Raw genomic sequence first — 14,697 nt, 5'->3', positions numbered from 1 at the left:
ACCCACCCACCCAGCGCTTCCTTCAACCCTTCTTGCTACACACTTCGCTGCAATAATGAAATACGGATTATTTTTCCGATACAGACGGCTTCCGAGCGAGGCAAGGCAGACTGTCTCAAGCTGTGAACAGACGGAGGAGTCACATTGTGTGTGTGTGTGTGTGTGTGTGTGTGTGTGTGTGTGTGTGAGAGAGAGAGAGAGAGAGAGAGAGAGAGAGAGAGAGAGAGAGAGAGAGAGAGAGAGAGAGAGAGAGAGAGAGAGAGAGAGAGAGTGCGCGCGCGCGCGCCGGACGATGCAACAACACACTTATTGGGGAGGCTTGTGAAAGGGTCATTGTTGTTGCTTTGTCTCTATGTGTCTGTCTTTGTGAGGGGACTGTATGTGTCTTTGTGTGTGTGTGTGTGTGTGTGTGTGTGTGTGTGTTCAGGGCAATGCGGTGGTCGTGTTCATCAGCGCTCAGGAACCAAGTCGCTGTGTGGGTCCCTCTCTCGGTCCAGTAACATCAGTCAAACGCAAACGCCAGCCTTTGGTCCAGCGCATCGCGGCCAACTCGTCTCATTACCCAGAGCTCGAGTGGCTGGGTGGCGGCTCGAAGCTTTGGGCGGAGAACGAGGCTGAGTTTACTTGCCGCTACTTTAAACCTCAAGGAACGGAACGCCGGAAAGGAACGTATCAGGAGAGCGTTGCGGAACACGTGTAGATCAAAAGAAGAGACGGGCGGAGAATTGTGACAACGTGTATTGGAAGCTAAAAGGAGATTCTGCAGACATGTAAATAAAAAGAACTCGTCGCCGTAGTAAGTTTGCTGTGGGAAGGAAAGGAACGTAGCAGGAGCGAGAACCGGAGGACGAGTAAATTAAAGAGGAACGGATGGAGTGGACTACGCGTATCTGAAGCTAAAAGAAGATTCTGCAACATGTAAATAAAGAGAGCTCGCCGCCGAAGTGAGTTTGTTGTCGGAACCACAAATCAGGAAGGAACGGAGGAACAAAACAAGAGCAGAATGCGAAAACCGAGTAAATAAAAAAAGAATAGACGGACGGAGGATTTTGACTACGCGTATCGGAAGCTAAAAGGAGATTCCGCGGACATGAAAATAAACAGAACAGACAACCAGAGTGGAACGGAAGAACAAAACAAGAACGGGAAGCGAAAATCGAGTAAATCAAAAAGAAGAGACAGACGGAAGGAGTGTTTTGACTACGTGTATCAGAACCTAAAAGGAGATTCCGCAGACATGTAAATAAAAAGAACAGACCACAAACCAGGAAGGAGAGAAGAAACGAAACAAGAGCGGGAAGCGAAAACCGAGTAAATCTAAAAAGAAGAGACGGACGGAAGGAGGGTTTTGACTACATGTATCGGAAGCTAAAAGGAGATTATGCAAACATGTATATAAAGACAACAGACCGCCAGAGAGGAACAGAGGAACAAAACAAGAGCGGGAAGCGAAAACCGAGTAAATCAAAAACAAGAGACGGACGGACGGAGGGTTTTGACTACGTGTATCGGAAGCTAAAAGGAGAAATCCTGCCGCATGTAAATAAAGAGAACAGACCACAAACCAGGAAGGAAAGGAGGAACAAAACAAGAGCGGGAAGCGAAAACCGAGCAAATCAAAAAGAATAGACGGATGGAAGGAGGGTTTTGACTACGTGTATCGGAAGCTAAAAGAAGATTCCGCGGACATGAAAATAAACAGAACAGACAACCAGAGAGGAACGGAGGAACAAAACAAGAGCGGGAAGGGAAAATCGAGTAAATAGAAACAGCCTGAGCCCCGTTGATACCTCCGTGCATGGGGATGGAAAGAAGAAAAACTGTTACATGTATAAATATCCTTTTTTCCTCTCTCTCCCTCTCCATCAGGTTACTGCGACTGAAAAAATCTCTGGTCGTAAATAGAAGAATACGATAAAAGTGAATATTGGTGGATAAAACTCTCTGTCCGCCTTTGTTTGTTTGTTTGTTTGTTTGTAGTAGAAGAACGAGAGAGAGAGAGAGAGAGAGAGAGAGAGAGAGAGAGAGAGAGAGAGAGAGAGAGAGAGAGAGAGAGAGAGAGAGAGAGAGAGAGAACAGATGAATGGCGTGTTTTCCTTCACACACACACACACACACACACACACACACACACACACTGTTTCCTATTTTTTTTTTATTATATTCTTTATCACTTGAAGAAAATATGATGTGTGTGTGTGTGTGTGTGTGTGTGTGTGTGTGTGTGTGTGTGTGTGTGTGTGTGTGTGTGTGTGTGTGTTATTTGTCTGTGTTTGAGAGAGAGAGAGAGAGAGAGAGAGAGAGAGAGAGAGAGAGAGAGAGAGAGAGAGAGAGAGAGAGAGAGAGAGAGAGAGAGAGAGAGAGAGAGAGAGAGAGAGAGAGAGAGAGAGATTACACGTACTTTCTCTCCCATGATTAAATTGGAGACAAATTGAGGTTTGGAGATGTTCTCTTCCTCCTCCTCCTCCTCCTCCTCCTCCTCCTCACCCTTATGTATTCCACTCCAGCTCCCATAGTCTTCCCCTTCTTCTCTCTTCTCTTCATCTTCTTTGCCCTTCCCTCTCCTTACTTTTATCCTCATTCTATTCGTCTCTCCTATTGTACACACACACACACACACACACGCACACACACACACACACACACACACACACACACACACACACACACACACACACACACACACACACACACACACACACACACACACACACACACACACACACTCTCCTTCTCTCCCTCTATCTATCTATCTATCTATATCTATCTATTTGTCTTTTCTTCTCGATCTTCTTCCTCCTTCTCCTTCTCCTAAGTTTAATCTTCAGTATATTCGTCCTTCTTATACACACAAGACTTTATATCCTTATCTATCTATCTATCTATCCTTCTATGTACAGTCAGCATTCTATTCCTCCCATCCTATACACTCACTCTCTCTCTCTCCCTATCTATCTATCTATCTATCTATCGTCTTCCTCGGTCCCTTCCCACACACAATCCGTCTTCACCGCGTCGCCGTAGGAAAGCAATTAGTGTTAGCCCAATAAAGGATCTTCGCTGGGCCGGATAAAGGATCTGCCCCCCTCTCCTCCCTATATCTCCGGAACGCGACTAATGAGAGGGGCGCCAACGATGCCCTGCTATATATACGCTGTATTCTGTCTTGGTCCTGGTCTGGGTCACTGTTATTGGTATGCGTCTACTGTTTGTGTTTTGTTCGGCCCCAGTTTGCATAAGTCATCGTCTCGACGCCTCGGTTACCTCTAAATACACGACTTTTAGCCTGCTTGGTCCTGGTCTGGGCTCTCCTGGTCGCTGTTATTGGTATGCGTCTGTTTGTGTTTTGTTCGGCCCCAGTTTGCATAAGTCATCGCTCTCGACGCCTCGGTCAGCTCTAAATACCCTCAATTTATCCCTTTTACCGCATGTCAGGATTCGCGTACAGATGAGATCCAAATGCTAAGGTGACTGGGTGGTATAACAAGGAAGGAAAAAGTGAGTAATGAGTGCAGGTGGGAGAATGATCAAAGGCGCAAGAAAGGCAGGAGAATTAAATGGTACACGGACCCGCCTTGAGATGAGATGTAGAATACGTAGGAAAAAGAGAAACTGATGGGTATGGAAGCGCAGGGAGAAGGATCTAAGAATGTATGAGACGAAATGAGATGCCGAGAAAGGAGGAAAAAGAGAAATTAATGGGTATGGATGTGTAGGGAGAAGGAATGCATGAGATGAGACGAGATGCAGAGTACTTACGATTTTAAACAGATAAATCAAAATGGTTTACGGGGCCGACTTAAGATGCAGAGGACGAGGAAATAAAGAGGAATTAGTGAGTATGGAAGCGCAAAGAGGAAGGGACTAAGAATGCACGAGATGAGATGGAATGAGATGCAGAATCCTTACGATTTTAAACAGGTAACTCAAAATGGTTTACGGGGGCGACTTAAGATTCAGAGGACGAGGGAAAAAAAAGAATTAATTGGTATAGAAGTGCAGGGAAGAAAGAACTAAGAATGCAGGAGATAAGATGAGATAAATAAGATAAAGAATATGTGGGGAAAAACTTAAGGATAAGGAAGAAAGACTTAACGTCCATCCTATCATTGCATTCTGTGACTTGCTGAGGAAAACCGAGTCGTATATTGCCAACCAAAAAAATACACCTTCTGAAACGCACGTCCAGTGATTTGGTTACATAGAGAATGCAAAGGAGGCTAGTATATTGATCCCCTTGAGGAATGCTGGCCACAGACAAGCTTTCTCGGGTACCATCACTTCCCTTCGCAAGATTCCCTAACTTAATGCAGCCAACAAGTCGTGTGATTCGGTTACTTAGAGGATATCAAGGAGGCTAGTATATTGAGTCCCCTTGAAGAATACCGACCTCATACAAGCTTCCTCGCACACCATCACATCCCTTCGAAAGATTCCCTAACTTAATGCAGCCAACAAGTCGTGTGATTCGGTTACTTAGAGGATATCAAGGAGGCCAGTATATTGAGTCCCCTTGAAGAATACCGACCTCATACAAGCTTCCTCGCACACCATCACATCCCTTCGAAAGATTCCCTACTTTTTTCTTTTTTTTTTTTTTTTTACAGCAAGGGAGACACCCAATAAGTCCAGTGATTTGATTACTTAGAGAATATCAAGGAGGTTAGTATTTTAAGTCCCTTTGCAGAATATCAGCTATAGACAAGCTTCCAAACACACCGTCAATTCCCTCCAAAAGATTTCATAAAGTTAATGCAGCCAGTAAGAAAAGGGAGAAGGATTTGCGCTGGAAATGTCCGGGGAAAAAGAAGAATGGCGCACCGTGAAGGGTGGCGGCGGCTCGGCCCACCCTCACCCTCGGGTCTCGCGGCCACCATTAACTTGATGAACATCGATTACTCGCTCTGGAAAACACCCGCATGGACCTTTTTCCCCCGTGTCACTCTGATGCTGACTCTGACGCTTTATACTGATGCTCCGGCCAGCCAACCAACACGTACCAGACCCTCCTCGCTTGTAAGGTCACCAAAACTTGAGTCAAACGCTTCATACTGGCCTCCTTTCTAGCTTATCTTACACTCGCGTCACTGTTAAGGTCACCAGCTACTTTTCTCCTCCCTTTTATCCTCTTTAGCAACACCTCTCCTAAGTCTCCCTATGTCGTATGCCAAAGACGCCTCATTTACTCCCCAGTTCGCAGTCCCCTTTACCTTTTCACTCCACCTTGCCCCCTCAATTTTAAGGTCAGCCGTCCTCCTATTCTTCCCTTTCAACTCTCATAGTCTTCCCCTTCTGTCTATCTTCATCCCCTTCTTCCTAAGCACAATCATCATTCTATTCCGCCCTCCTATATACACCAACTATCTCCTTATCTATCTATCTATCTCCCCCTCATCACTTGCCTTGGACACCCGAATTCCTTTCTTTACCTTTCTGATGTTTGGTCCACGCTGCATCGACGGTGAGTGTTGCAGAGGAATGTAGAGGAATGTAGAGCGAGCAGATGAGGTACAGAAGAGCCTCCGAGTGATGCGAAGAGTTCCTCAGCTCCATGTTCGTGTGTTGGCGACCCCGGAGAGTTCTTATAAGCGGAGAGTGAGCGCACAACGATGGGAGTTCATGTCACACGGGGTTAAGAGGAACAATAAGACGTAGCACTGAACTGTAATATAGAGTTTGACGTCGGGACTGAAAGGGGAAGTCACGATTGTTGTATATGCGTGTAAATTGGCGTCCCAAACGGTACTGAGTCTGTTGTGACCTCTACGACTACGAGCATTATATAGAGTTTGACCGCTGAGAAGGGAAGTCACGATTGGTGTATATGCGTGTAAACCCGCATCTCCGACTGAACTGAGACTCTTGTGACCTCTCCTTGCATTATAAAGCCTCACTGCGTGCACTACGCCACGCCCATGGTTGGTTAGGGCTCTCGGTGACTCAGTTCTTCCTTTACGACACTTCCAGCTTCAGGGAGATGTGCAGGACGATGTGACCTATGCGTGGTTTGGCAACCCGGTGACTCAATCCTTCCCTCGCGACACTTCCACTCAAGGCGGAATGATATTCGCTCTCCACGCACTTAGAATGTCAGCTCGTAATTGCAGGTTGCACGGTGACAGTACACTGGATATTGTTGTTTTCCTTCTTTTACCGATCACAAAGTTCTCGAGTCTTGAATAAAATATAGTCGGTGGAAGACATTTGTAACTGAGAGGCGTGCATACGTTGTTTTCTCCAGAATCACGACTCTGGGCCCGCTTTCGCTAACAGGGCCCCCCCCACGGATTTGACGGAAAAATCGAAAAATATGGACTTATTAGGTTTTTGTCTCTAAAATTAGTAGCGTCATGTGGCAACATTTTGGTGAAGTAAGAACCCATTATGAGCACTAGAAGTGATTTAAACGTGGGTTTAAATGCTTGTTAAAGGTCCGGGCGCAACACGCGGGTTTGTTTATATCCTAGTAAAGTCCTATAAATTCTCACGTTTTCATAAGATAGATATTTATTCTTCTTCTTTAAATTACAATCGTACATCTGGAAGTACCTCAGGCATGACTGAGTGAGGTACAGTGCTCCGTGACAGCTCAAGGCCACTCAGTAGCCTGCGGGCTGGGGAATAAAGAAGATGTATGTCAAATTTGTCGTTTGACGACCCTCTTATCCCTGTTTTTCCTTATTTTTCGTTGCTGCTGGGTAACGAAATCATTATGGGTATACAGAGCAAGCTTCAGCAATTACGAAAACGCAAATTAGAAGCTGGCAGGAAGTCTTTAGAGGAAAAACGTAAAAGACAGAGGGAGGAAGCCACATGCCGGGACGACACCGCGACTCCTCACCATCTGCCTCCCACCTCACCACACACTTCGTCCACCACCATCACTGCACTACACGCGTCCTCCACCTCACAAGTCTCGGAGCAGAAAGAAGTGGTGGATAAGGCGAGTGAGGAAAGGGATGTGGAAGGAGCTTTGGGTGGTGATGAAACGAATCCACGCCCAGCTGTTTCTATCTCAAGCGCAGAAAAACGAAAGAGACGTTCTTACAAGGAAAAAGAAGAGGAAGTGACGGACGAAGAGAATCTTATATGTAAGAAGAGTGACATTAGGGAAATTGCAAAACACGTTAGGTGTAACAAGTACAAGGAACATGGAGTTACGTGTGAATTTACCCATCATCAGTGCGATGTGAACATAAAAGTAGTGTGCCCAAAGTGTAAACATATTATATATAACAATAGTGAGGCAGGTAAAGTGAAATGTGGAAATACTGGTTCATTCAGAGTGACAACAATGATTATCTATTTTGTCATGTTGCTGGGGCATGGTTATGCTGGTGTTGAGAGGCTTTGCAGTATGCTGAGTTTGCGTCACTTTTCCAGTAATATTTATGTGAAATACGCTAAATACATCCATGAACAAGCTGTGGAAAATGGAAGGGATATTTTGAAAAGAAGTAGGGAAGCAGTGTTTCAGTTTTATGCTCAAAATCTAGACAGACATCCAGATGAAAGCGGTGTCCTCAACATCGATGTCACTTATGATGGCTCCTGGCAGAGAGGATAAAAAGTCAAATTTTGGAATCGCAGCAGTAATTGATGCTCAGACAAACCTCATTATAGATTTCGAAATCAATTAAATAAAAAGAAAGATGAGAAATAAGAAATTGGAGAAGGAACTGGCCTATGAGAGGGGAGCGTATTGAGAGCGGAAATCTTCACTCAACTTTAGAGGTGTTTTTCTCAGAACGTAAGTTATCGGTCTTTACGTTTAAATTTCTCCCATGTTTCTCAACCGATTTTCTTCATTCTAGTATGTCTTTACAGAACGTAAAATGTACTAAAAGATTGTGAGTCTCGATTTTTAATACAGGTAATACATTTTATGGCATCACTGCAAATGTCTGTTATTTAACGCGCATTCCGGAATCACTGAAATTCATTTTTTTTTTTTGCGGAAAATTAAAACCAATTAAATAAAACAGACTCACAGAAACTTTGCAGAAATACTTAACTTTTAGCTACGCAAATATGAAAAGTCAATGATTTAACAATCAAGAGAAATATCAAGTTTTATTCAAACTTCTAAAAATAGCCATATATGCCAAACCAAGAAATATATTTTTTTCTTTTTTTCAGGAGACGTTCCATCAGATCAAAACATAGTATTAGGCCAATTTGCAATGTAAAAAATAAGGTAGTTAACTAGATATAAGAGTTTTCCCAAACCGTGTCAAATCCGTTGGGGGGGCCCTTTTGATAAGGCTTTCGTGGGTGTTGTGGGCATCTCCATGGGTAATTTTATGAGCCTAGTGATAGTTTGACGAGGTTTCTGCACCATGAACGCGGAAACACTCATGAGAACCCGACCAATCTTCTTTGTGGCCTTTGGATATATTTGTTGTGAGAGCCGGAGGCGTCTGACATTACGGGCCCTGTTAATTCCGACACCCAACATCCAGCCACCTTACAACACCTTGATTAACCCCTCTTATCTCGCCACTGGATCTCTTCTTAAGTCCCTCGGTGTCTCTCTACGGAATATCCCTTCACCTCCTCACCTACTCTTCCCGCCCTCAATTCTCCTTCCCGGTCGGTACACTCCCATACATCTCTAAAACCTCTTATCTCAACACTGGATCTCTTCTTAATTCTCTCGGTGCCTCTCTGCGGAATGTCCTTTCACCTCCTCACCGACTCTTCCGCCCTCAGTTCTCCTTCCCGGTCGGTACACTCACATGCATCTCACTCTAAGGACAGTCTACACAAGTACACACACACGACACCAGACATCGACAGCCCCCCATACACCTTACACACTACATTCAGTAACACCACGTACTGTCACCCCCATCCAAGGAACACCAAGTTACGGTACAGCTGTGTCACGGAATAGCCCCTTAAGGAACTTTACCGCCTCGCCAGTACCCATGACCACCTTTGACAGTCCCTCACTCTGCGTGTAATTACTCTTTCAGCGAACGGCTCATTGCTCTCCTCGGCCAACCAGAATCATTAATGAGTGTTCTTGCTGCATTTATCTTTCTCTCTCTCTCAGTTTAGCTCACTCTCAGTTTAGCTCTCTCTCAGTTTCTCTCTCCCTCAGTTTCTCTCTCTCTCAGTTTCTCTCTCACATTTTCTCTTTCGCTCTCAGTTTTTCTCTCTCAGCTTGAAATGAAATGAAATAATGCTTTTAACTTTTAGTTTACGATGAAGGCAAAAAAAATAAGTAATGACGAATTGCACTAAAGTTAATTGTAGTTCGTGTATTATGTATCATTTGCGTATGTCAAGGGAAACGGCTTTGAAATGAAATGAAATAACACTTTTACCTTTAACTTACGACGAAGGCAAAAAAATAAGTAATCATGAATTGATCTGAAGGTAATGGCGATCGCCGCAGTCACGGACAAAGCGGAGGAGAGCAAAGACAGACGGACACAGACACAACCGGGACACATGACTGACAGACACATTCATCGAGGAGACTCCCATTCTTTACCGGTGCCTGGAACAGCGTGATTAGCGGACTATTCTCCCTAATCAGAGCAGGACTAACGGCGGGGTGCGGCGAGTAATGACCGGGTAAGAAGCATACTGGCGGCCGCGGTGGGAGCACGAGGCGGGAGTGAGTCTGACATTTCCATCCCATCTCGTGCTGTCTGGCGGCGTCTCTTGTTATGAAAGCACATGAATTGTTAAACATCTTCCCCTTGGAGACTCAAGCACATGCAGAGACGAGGGAGTGAGAGAACAAAGTCAGAGTGATGGTAATGTCGGCAAATGGCACGTTTAGTATCTATCTATTTATCTGTCTGTCTATCTATCTATCTATTTCTATCGGCTTGCGTACTTCTGTTTAACTTCCAACAACGCAATACTCTCTCTCTCTCTCTCTCTCTCTCTCTCTCTCTCTCTCTCTCTCTCTCTCTCTCTCTCTCTCTCTCTCTCTCTCTCTCTCTCTCTCTCTCTCTCTCTCCTCCTTCTCCTTCTTCCTCTCCTTCTCCTTCTCCTTCTCCTTCTCCTTCTTCTTTTTCTTCTTCTTTCTCTTCTGTCTTTTCTTCTTCTTTTCTTTTTCGTTTTCCCACTCTGCGTCTTCTTCGTCCACTTCATTGTCTTCTTCATCCTCTTCTTCACCTTCCTCTTCTTCTTCTTTCTCTTTTTCTTCTTCTTCATCATCATCATCATCATCATCCTCTTCTCCCAGCCTCCACCTAACCCTTACTTTTCATCCGAACTTTGTCATCAGAAGAGCAAGTCAGCCAACCACAGCTCACCGCGGCGCCCTTTTCCCTTATGCACGCAAACAACAGGTTATGCGCGGAACTCTCAGCCACAGACGATAATTTAGAGTTCCTCTCTCCGTCAATAATCGTTCTGGCGGCGGCGAGACTAGACCAGCCAGGCAACGTGTCTTGAAAAATCATTGAGGGGGTGGGGAGTTTTCTGCCAGAGACGAGGAGATATGTTTTTTTTTATGGATATAGGAGAGAGCCGGATGAACAGAGAGATAAACAGACAGAGAGACAGAGAGGTAGAGAAAGAGATACAGACAGAGAAACAGATAGAGATGCAGAGAGCTAAAGAGAGAGAGAGAGAGAGAGAGAGAGAGAGAGAGAGAGAGAGAGAGAGAGAGAGAGAGAGAGAGAGAGAGAGAGAGAGAGAGAGAGAGAGAGTGAGTGAGTGAGTGAGTGAGTGAGTGAGTGTGTGTGTGACTGAGTATGAGAGAGTGAGACTGAGTGTGTGTGTGTGTGTGTGTGTGTGTGTGTGTGTGAGTGAGTGTGAGTGAGTGAGTGAGTGTGAGTGAGTGAGTGTGTGTGAGAGTAAGAGTGTGAGTGTGAGAGTAAGACTGTGAGTGTAAGACTGTGAGTGTGAGTGATTGCGTGTGAGTGTGAGAGCGTGAGAGTGAGTGAGTGAAACACACACAACACACACACGCACACACACACACACAAACACACACGAAAACTGAAAACGTTTCAGTATCCCATGAAATATCTCTCTCGTTTTTCTTATTATTCTCCGCCTGCTCTCTATCATACTGCTGATGACGTCAAAACCTGCGCATGAAAAGACCTGGTCTATTCTCTTGATCTTGCAACGCTGTACAGAGGGCGGCTTCAGCGTGGGCAAGGGTAATGGAAAGGGAAATAGTTGCACATTGCGTTTGTATCTTTTCCTTCCCGATCTATAGAAAAAAATCGACTCCCACAGCGATTCATACCCAGAGAAAAGATTAGTGTAACAGCTGGTCGCGACACCTTTTAGCTGGAAGGCGTGGAGTCAGGTAGGCAAGTAGATGGAAAGAGAAATAGTTCCACTCTGCGTCAGGATCTATTGAAAAAAGTAAACTCCCACTGTGATCCATACCCAGAGAAAAGATTAGCGTAATAGCTGGTCACGACACCTATTAGCTGGGGTAGGCAGGTATTTAGGCAGGCAGATGGAAAGGAGAATTACTCCACCCCGCGCCCTGATAATGAAAGCATCTCTCTCTGTTCCAGCGCCCCTCCACCGCCTTGCTCTCTGTTGCAGCGCCCCTCCACCGCCCTGCAGCACCTAATGATCCGATGTTTTCCCTCTGGCAGGTGCATTTACTAAAAAGGGGCGCTGCACTGGTACAGATTCCTGTTAATTAATTGTATTAGGGTAATAGCCTCAACTGAGGTCGAATATGAATTCATTCCTACACAAGCACGGTTCAGTATCTTAAACTCCATCACAGACCAATATATTTCAGTACACGTTTTACATTATATATATATATATATATATATATATATATATATATATATATATATATATATATATATATATATATATTAGGGGAGGCGGTGGCTGAATCGACAGAGTAACACCACCGCGTTCAGGAGGACGCGAGTTCAATCCCCGCCCGGTGCCACCAAGCTGGGATTTTTCAGCCGCCGCCGAGTGGCTTAAAACTACCCACATGCTGTCTAGAAGACCACCTATCAACCCGGACTCTAGATTCTAGGATTAAAGATGAGCTCCGGGAGGGCAGCATGAGCCAATGCAAGATGGCGCCACTAAAAAACCCTCATCTGCGCCAGAACGGGCTGGGCCGACCATCAGGACCCACCGGGAAGAAGCCTTGGGCCGACCATCAGGCCCCACCGGGAAAAAGCCTACCGGCGCTATAGGCCGCGACGTAAAAAAAAAAAAATATATATATATATATATATATATATATATATATATATATATATATATATATATATATATATATGAGAGAGAGAGAGTGTGTGAGAGAGTGAGACTGAGAGAGAGTGTGTGTGTGTGAGTGAGTGAGAGAGAGAGAGAGAGAGAGAGAGAGTGTGTGTGCAGTGGGAGAGGTGGGGAGGGAAACCGAGTGAGGTATTTCTGGATATATTCTTACTCGCCGCAATCATCCTCTATTGAACAGTTCTCCTGTCCACCCTGACACTCTCTGTAACACCTTAACCTCTTCTACCCAGTCTCTTCTTACCCCTAGCTGCCCATTAATTCTGTGACTGCTTCAGTTTCTTAATCCTGAATACTAAAGTCACCCATCGAAATCAAAGAAAATGGAGCACACGGGATGCGTTTACACCTATGGTCAGGTGAAGACTGATGGGTAGGTTTTAGTCAAGGCGTATATTGTCTCTTTGGTTTTAGTCGAAGCAGACTAAGGGGCTGCAGGTGACGTGAATGCGCAGAAGAGAATTCTGGTACGAGGTTGAGAAGACCTGGTATATTCTGTTGATCTTGCAGCGTTGCACATCTTCTATATACTACGTCGAATTACTCTACGTATACTGAAAGATATCTTCGTCACTAAATCATTAAGCTGAGTAAACACCGCTGCATGTTTAAGTGTAGTAATGTTATGCGTCAAAACAGTGATGATTTCAATGTGATGAATAATGATGATGAATGTATCGCTGTCTCCAGGAGGTCACCATGACAACCGAACGCCCGTAAGCACTCTGCCACCAGGAATAAAATAGCTGAGAGAGAGAGAGAGAGAGAGAGAGAGAGAGAGAGAGAGAGAGAGAGAGAGAGAGAGAGAGAGAGAGAGAGAGAGAGACTATTGTGTTGTTGGAAGTTAAATAGAAGTACGCAAGCCGATAGAAATAGATAGATAGACAGACAGATAAATAGATAGATACTAAACGTGCCATTTGCCGACATTACCATCACTCTGTTCTCTCACTCCCTCGTCTCTGCATGTGCTTGAGTCTCCAAGGGGAAGATGTTTAACAATTCATGTGCTTTCATAACAAGAGACGCCGCCAGACAGCACGAGATGGGATGGAAATGTCAGACTCACTCCCGCCTCGTGCTACCACCGCGGCCGCCAGTATGCTTCTTACCCGGTCATTACTCGCCGCACCCCGCCGTTAGTCCTGCTCTGATTAGGGAGAATAGTCCGCTAATCACGCTGTTCCAAGCACCGGTAAAGAATGGGAGTCTCCTCGATGAATGTGTCTGTCAGTCATGTGTCCCGGTTGTGTCTGTGCCGGTCTGTCTTTGCTCTCCTCCGCTGTGACCGTGACTGCGGCGATCGCCATTACCTTCAGATCAATTCGTGATTACTTATTTTCGACCATTAGCTGCAGAGCAATTCGTGGTTACTTCTCTCTTCAACATAAACCAAGAACGCGTAACGCATTGTCTCATTTCATTTCACAGCTATTTTGCTCAATATACGCACATACAAGTGATGCAGAAAAAGAATAGACTAGATTTGACAAAGCTTGTAGTAAGGAGAAAAGGGTAACGGTGCTCTGATTGTACTACATACCTACTTCGAACAAACTTTAACTAGATACGTTCTTTCAACTTCTTTGATCCGAAGCTCCGAATAACAAGCTTCACCCACTTCAACTCAACTAGGCCCTACGAGGAGGAAGTACTTGTATACTCTCCGCCAACAAGACTTATTTTCTTCTCTTCACTCCCTTCGCTGCCGTATTAGCACTTGATTGGAAGGAGCATAGAGGCAAACAGCTGAACAAATTATTATCAATTTTATTCTCTGTTACGAAGCCCCGAATAACAAACTAAATCCTCTTCAGCTCAAGCCTGCGTCCACTGCGAGAATAGAACGCTGGTGCCCCTCTCTGCAAGAGGACTTATTATCTTCTTTCCACTCACCTTGCTGCCGTGTTCACATCCCATTAAGGCGCGGCCACACTTGCCTAGAACATTGCCCGAAACACTGCTCGACGCATGAAGAAAACATGTTACACGCACGCTAGCAACATGTCACTGACAGAACTGGGACAACATGCTGGAAACAAGAGGTGAAGTAGTGTGGTCCACACTTGCCTCAGTCACTACCCAGCACCATGGCGACGAGGGAGACGCGCTCGCCGCCTGCACGGTGTGATACTATTTACACAGAAGAGACAACGTGGAAGATATCGTCGACGATTTTGGATGCTTCCAACGCTTAGAAAAAACACTGGTGAAAGGAACAATATCCTCAATGAGCTGATGGGAGATGACGTTGAAACCATGCTCAGAAAACCAATTTCGAGCACTGATCGGCTGGCAGTAACACTACGATATCTGATAACAGGCGATTCATATCGCAGTCTCAGCTACCTTTTCAAAGTATCCAAGCAGAGTATTTCACAGATAGTGCCAGAAGTGTGTGAAGCACTTATGAGCGGCCTCAGTGAATACGTGAAGGTAAGGATAATGTAAGGA

General features: G+C 45.1%; 1 long non-coding RNA gene across 1 annotated transcript in view; it reads left to right on the top strand.

Moving 5' to 3' along the window:
- Positions 1-14,159, top strand: part of LOC126996623 (uncharacterized) — a 91,524-nt gene extending 77,365 nt beyond the window's left edge. Inside the window, exon 3 of the long non-coding RNA XR_007751304.1 lies at positions 14,061-14,159. This is a non-coding gene — a long non-coding RNA (uncharacterized LOC126996623). The remainder of the gene's footprint in view (positions 1-14,060) is intronic.
- The last annotated feature ends 538 nt before the right edge of the window (positions 14,160-14,697 follow it).

This window comes from Eriocheir sinensis, chromosome 10 (assembly GCF_024679095.1).
Source record: "Eriocheir sinensis breed Jianghai 21 chromosome 10, ASM2467909v1, whole genome shotgun sequence".
In the NCBI taxonomy this organism is placed as follows: Eukaryota; Metazoa; Arthropoda; class Malacostraca; order Decapoda; family Varunidae; genus Eriocheir; species Eriocheir sinensis.
The sequence above is the reverse complement of the archived record's forward strand: the minus strand, read 5'-3'. Positions and strand labels throughout refer to the sequence as shown.